At 40.0% G+C, this 6,774-nt stretch overlaps 1 protein-coding gene across 1 annotated transcript in view; it reads right to left on the bottom strand.

Annotated features, from left to right (window-relative positions):
- The window catches only part of galnt9 (polypeptide N-acetylgalactosaminyltransferase 9), a 184,903-nt gene that overhangs the window by 159,075 nt on the left and 19,054 nt on the right, over positions 1-6,774 (bottom strand). The window lies entirely within an intron of this gene.

Genomic DNA, 6,774 nt, shown 5'->3' with positions numbered 1-6,774 from the left:
TATCATTTTAAATAAACAATTGTTTATTTAAAATGATACAGTACTTAAATTTAAACTGTAGAGAAGAGAAGTGCAGCAGGACATCACAGGGATGTCACACAGCTTCAGCTCTGCAGCACGGAGAAGAGATGTACTTCTTGATCATTTACACTGAAACAACTGAACACAGAAGTTCTAAAATAATTAAAAATAACTTTTAACACTTTTATATTTTGTGATTATGATGATTTTACGATATGGCATACTTTGAATTTTAAGTTAGAAGACAAAAGTCGATCAGTGCATCTGGACAGCAAAGGGTTAACCTTTCAGAAAATCGATGCTGGAGAATTGTGTGTGCAGCAGAGAAGGAGATCAGCTGATCAGCTGCAGGAGGGAGCTTCCCTTGCACTTGTGGGCTGCACACACGGTGCAAAATCCATCCATCCATTATCTTTTACCCGCTTCTTAAAATTTGGGTCACAGGGGTCGCCGGTGCCCATGTCCGGCAATCACTGTGCGAGGGGCGGGGGACACCCTGGACAGGTCTCCAGTCCATCACAGGAACACATAGAGACAAACGAGACAAACAACCATTCACTCTCTCTCACACCTAGAGACAATTTAGAGTTACCAATCAGCCTAACATGCATGTTTTTGATCTGTGGGAGGAAACCGGAGTACTCTGAGAAAACCCACGCATGCACAGAGAGAACATGCAAACTCCACCCAGAAAGGCCCCTGGATCGGGATTTGAACCAGGGACCTGCTCGCTGAGAGGCAGCAACTCTGCCAGTGTTGCCACCTTGCTGCCACAGTGCAAAATCATTTAAAATAATTTATTTTAAATAAAAAATCCATTGCTCGTCCATCAATCAGCCAATTGTGTCATGTCCAATCTTACTCTGAAAAACTGTGATATAACAAATCCGTGAAAAACTAACCACGATGTAACGAGGGACTACTGTATAACTAATAACTAGACTACCACAGACCTCTGTGTGGAGCAGTGGGCTGCCATCCAAGGCGCTCAGGGAACAGTAGGGGGGTTGAAGGCCTTGCTCAAGGGCCCATATGGGGCATCTGCGACATCACAAGCACATCTCCTCTAACTGCTGAGAAAACAAGAGATGCTATAAAACTTTAATATTTTAATGGTATGAACTATTAGGGCTTTAATTTTTTTGTACTTTGTGGAGCTGAGTCCTGCAGGATTCAATAAACATTTAATTTCTCCTACGATCATGAACTAAAAATAACCTGGAGCCACTCTGGTTGACACATGCAGCCAAATATTCTGAATGGGAAAATAAAGCAAGATGACAGAGCTGTTGTTGTAGATAAACTCAGCTGCTAGTAAATGTCACTGGCTGTCCCAGTAAGAAAAATGTGTTACCATCACGTTTTGGAGGAGGAGGGGGAACCCTTACTGAAAAGGTCATGTTCATGTTAATTTTCTAATGTTACAGCAGCTACAAAGAATCAGCTGGCATGATGACATGCATTACCTGCATGTTGAGTGAGAGCAGCTGACATGTAATATTGACCTAAAAATAGGGATGGGGCCGATCCAATCTGGTATCAGTATCAGTCTCCGATACCTTCATAATTTACGTATCGGGTTGTTCCGATCCAAACTGCAGAGATTTCCGATCCATGATGCATGTCTGTGTCTGCTGAAACGTCTCCACATGTGATTCCCTGCCTGCTGCTCTGCATGTTGGCTTCAAACTATGGAATGGATTTCCTGAATGAAGGCGTGTCTCATGAACCCAGAGTAATGAGACCCACCTCACATTCAGGAAATCCATTTCATAGTTTGCAGCCAGCTACAACGTGAGTAAATACTATCGGCAAAATAAGTTTTAACATATCGGCATATCGGATATCGGCCAAAATTGCAAAATCATGCATCCCAAAACAAAACTTTATACTGCCATCAGTTTTGGAACACACAAATATTGTATAGCAGAAATGTTATAATATTCCTTTTCCGGAAGTGCACCAAAAGTGCTACAGCCATCTGCTGCTGCCACTATTTGCACTTGTAAATAATTTCAGCACTCTATGTAAGTAACTGTGCATTGTGAAACTGGAAGCAATGAAATGTTTTATAAACACTACTTTATAAAAAATTTTATTGCTGCCAGTTGTCATGTGAGCTGTCATAAAAATGTTGAGATTGAAATAGTTTAAAAATGACAAGAATACACTCTAAAATCTTACAGCTCCTATTCTATTAAATGTTTAATTTTTCATACCAAAACCCCACTTCATATGACCAGCACTTTCACTTTATGGCACTAAAACCACCTTTTGAACCACTTGTGACACCTACATGAATGGCTGTAAAAACGCGAGAAAGGAGTATTTTTCTGACTTTCACGTCGCAGGTTTCCTCAGAGTTGAGCGGAATCTTCCTGTACTACAAAAAACTTGAATATCAGGGTGTTTTCTGACCGAGTGGGTGTAAAGTGGATTCTCAGAACTGTTACTTTTTTGTCTGAGAGATCAGCGCTTAACAATTTACTTTCAGTGGGTGAAGTGAAGACTTGGACAACTCTCACAGCACAGTTGTAATGTGCCACATAACCACTGTTCCACATCAATGTCTTGTGCTTTGCTTTTTGTTTGACACTTTAAAACAACTTTTTTTCCACTTCTGAAAAAAAAAAAATAAATAATAATAATAATGTAGCTGTTTTTGTTTTTAATATATATAATTTTCAAATATGTTTTTTTATGATTGTTTATTGTTGTACTGATAAATATCTCCTGGAGGGTAAACTATATCTTGGCTGCAAGTATCAAGCTGTGAAATCCTTCGTTTTCTACAAGTGGTAGGAGTTGGACATTAATTATGATGAAGTTTAGCAACTTCTCTGTAAACATTAGAGTTCCATGGTTTCAGCGATGTCTTCTTCTTGTTCAATCCGAAGCAGGCAGCCTGATTTGGGGGCAGCCGTGCTCAGTCTGTCCCTCCTCAGAGACGGGTAGACTGCAGGGAAGATTGGACGCGGCTGACCGGGGTCGAGTCGCCTCTTTCGGATTCAGCGAGACTAGCACCCCGCTGAAGCCACGGAGCTCGAATGTCCATCGTAAAACTAACTTTACCGCGGTTTAATGTGGCGCTATGGCTCTGCAGACATTGCACGTTGCGGCGTTGCTTTGTAGTGTTTCTTTAGTGTAAAATACTTCCACACAGCCATTGTCATTGTTTTGGAAGCCAGATGTGGTGATATCTGGGGCAACAGAATAGAGCTGGAGGGAAATACTAGACACAGTGATGGACACGAGGATCCCCACCTGCTTCCTGTAGCTCTAAACAATGTTTCAGATTAGAGCATGGGGTTCACTTTCCTAACCCCACTCTTGAAATCCTGCTATCTCACAGATTCTAAATTGTTTGTGCTTTAAGGCGTCTTCCATTCTGTTTTATGATTTGACTACACCATTGTTAAAGATGGGTAAGTGCAGGAACTATGCAACGGAGGACCTTTCAGTTATTTATTTATTTGTTTATGTATTTATTTAGACCATAGAAGTTAGTCCCAACACTAATCCAGATTTAAAAATTATTCTAGTGCCTTTGAATCTCATGTCCAAACACAAATAAAGATTTAATGAGAAAAACAAAAGCTTTGAAGAACATGGAGAAAGTAGACATTTTTATAAACTAAGTTTTTAAGCCTTCTGTTACAAATAAAGTCCAGTTGTTTTTTATTGAACGTTTTTTGAATTCATCATGTCCTGGATGACTGAGAATCTTCACCAGCATACGTTTTTAAGCGTTATCCTGTGGACTCCAAATACTTTTTTTTTCAGAAACAATGACGAAGCAATCTTTTTTGCAGAGGCCCGTGATCACTGTGTGCCCTAGAAACCCAAATAAACACAAAGCAGTTTCTACCAACTTTTCTGCTTCTGTCTGATTTTGTCGCCATCAAACTATGATCCTGTTTTGAAAAGGACAATAACTGAGTAGAAACTGTATCAACTAAGATGATTTATTGGAGAACCCTTAGCCTATCAACTGTAGGTAAGTGTATTTCTGTATTTTGATCTGTTTTCATATGACTGTGTACAACATCTAATAGCACAGCAAGCGTATTTGCCACTGTTGAAAAATGTGTAAACAAAAACTAAATAAATTGGAGAGAAATATCCGTAACAATTATTATCTGTGGTGTAGTGTAGGCAGGGTCTGAATATCAACGCAGCCTTTTACTTTAGGCAAACAGAACTCTTGCAAAAAATACATTTTGTAACAAGGACAAAATCTATAGTTAAAAAAGAGAAAAGAATGCTAATGCAACCTGCTCTTAATTTGTTGAGAATAATAATTTATTGCCACAATTTCACTTAAAATTTAATGTTCGAGGTTCTTTGACTGCCTTGGTAGAAATTTTGCTTGGCTTTAAGGGGCTGCACAGAAGCATTCAAGAATATATAACCACAGAAAACAATCAGATAAATAGATTTGTAACAATACAATTATGAATATATAGTTAAGAATCAATGTGCTAATGTGCTCGCCAATGCTAACTGTCTATAAAGACTATGCAACAATAGCCACACAGAAATTACTGACAACTAAGATTGCATTTGTTCATTGCTAACCTTAATAGAAGTGGAACAGACGACTCTTTGCACCAGTTTTTTTTACACGTATGCCTCCTGCTTGAGTTCAGCTGGGTGCATCAGACATGAGAACTGTCGTTTCAACTGTTCACCTGTGAAGGGACTTGCTCCTCAAAGAGCTCCGCGAGGTTAAGAAGAGTGTGACCCATCATCTTCCTGTTGTCCTTAATAAAAGATCAATCTGATTACTAGATTAGACTGTTAGGTTAATATCACACCAAAGGTTAGCTTCTATTGTTGCTCTATAGAAAATTAACATTGGGGTTTTGTAAGCATCAAGGGATATGATGGCTTAGTGGTGAGGAATGTTGTCTCACAGCAAGAAGGTCCTGAGTTTGATCCCTGTTTAAACCTGGGTTCTTTCTGTGTGGAGTTTGTTTGTTCTCCTTGAGTTTGCGTGGGTTTTCTCTGGGTGCTACAGTTTCCTCCCACAGTCTAAAACATGCAGGTTAGGTTGCCTTCAGGCCCAGGCCTGCCTTGCAAAAAAGATCTGGGACCTCACAGGAATCTGCCTGGTTAAATAAAGGTTAATAAATCATATTAATAAAAATCGAATAAACAGAGTCTATGTAAAAAGTGAAGGTAATGATGGATTCCAGGACAGATGGTGGCTACGTGCATCTGCCATCTTAATTAACTGTCAGTATGAACACCAAGGTATTTGTATGAGGTCACCTGTTTAATGGGATCATTGTATATGATCACAGAGCTCTGGTCATCAGCTGATCTGGGCTCCAGCAGCATCTCCACAGTCTTATTGGTTTTAAGATTAAGTTTATGGATGTCACACCAGTCCTCAAACTTATCCACAGCTGTGTTTGTAAAGTTACTGAAATTCTTGGGGAGCAGGCAAAATAATGATATATCATCTGAAAACTTGGATGAGGGGGGAGTGGGGGGTAGTGGTGCTAACAGCTGTGATTGAAGTTTAAATTTCACTTTCTGTGGACTGTTGGTAAGGAAGAAGTCGCACCACCTGATTAAATAAAGGGTTTTCATACATATTGACTTTCTACGCAGGATATGTGGCTGAAATGAATGAAAAGCAGAACAAAAATCAACAAACTGCAGTCGAGCGTATGCATTTGGCTTTACAAGGTGCTTTAATGTGACATGAGTTAATACTGATATGACCTCACTTTGGTTATTTTTCTTGCATATGCAAAATGATATATGTGTAACAGTGGCTCTACATAAGCACAAAGCACATTTATCATGAGTCTCCATAGTGCTAGAAAAGTATTTGAGGTGAAACGCAACAAAATTTTGGTGCACAGCACTCAGCAGAATGTTTTCTTTGTGCCTCAAATACTCAATACATGAAATTGACATTATTATTGACTTTGTACAGCCTTCAGACTGACAGAAAGTGTTCTCTAAAAATCCACTTCTGCAGAAATAGCTAAGAAAGCCTTGGGTGTGTGTGTGGGGGGGGGGGGGGGACACGGTGCATCGGTGGGTTGGTTTCCATTTCTGTCCTTTTAGTGGCTTTTAATGTCTCCCTTTTTAATAGAAGCTAGTTAGAGCTTCGATGGGGAGCAGAGACGAGACAGTGGTGACTCCTGTGCAGCCTTCTTTCAGTATGTTATTTATGTGCCCTTTTCCTTTGCCAGCCGGAGGGAGGCAGCTTTGTTACTCTGAGCCAAGTGAAGAAGAGCCAAGTGTGGTCCGTAATCTAGTTCACTGTCCCTTTCCTCCAAACTAAAAAGCTTTTGGGATGTGGAACCAAACTCAGTCAGCTGGTGTGGGCGTCAAGGCATCGATGCAACTGAAGGATTTACCCACATTGCTATGGAGACTGTAGCATGCAGCAGCTTGAAAAAGGAAAGATAAATCCCATCCCCCCCACACTCACCCGTTCTCTTTTTTAAGCTATTTTAAAACCTGCTGCTCAAGTGTTCACCCTCAGGAGTTCTCCAACCCTACCCTCACAAATCCAAGCACAGAAAAACAGTGACACACATGCACAGGCACGTGTTGAAATGCGCACGGTCATCACTAAATCAACGTGGGAGTACTTTACTTAAATTCTAATAGGGGAGATAAAATTATTAAAACAAATCTGCAATATGAGACAAGAATAAATGAGAAGATTTATTATACTAAATAATGATGGTGGATGGATGGATGGATGGATGGATGGATGGATGGATG

The sequence above is a fragment of the Nematolebias whitei genome, chromosome 8, assembly GCF_014905685.2.
Source record: "Nematolebias whitei isolate Nwh7 chromosome 8, NemWhi1, whole genome shotgun sequence".
NCBI classification, from domain to species: domain Eukaryota; kingdom Metazoa; phylum Chordata; class Actinopteri; order Cyprinodontiformes; family Rivulidae; genus Nematolebias; species Nematolebias whitei.
Note: the sequence above shows the minus strand (reverse complement) of the source record. Positions and strands in the feature narration are given on the sequence as shown.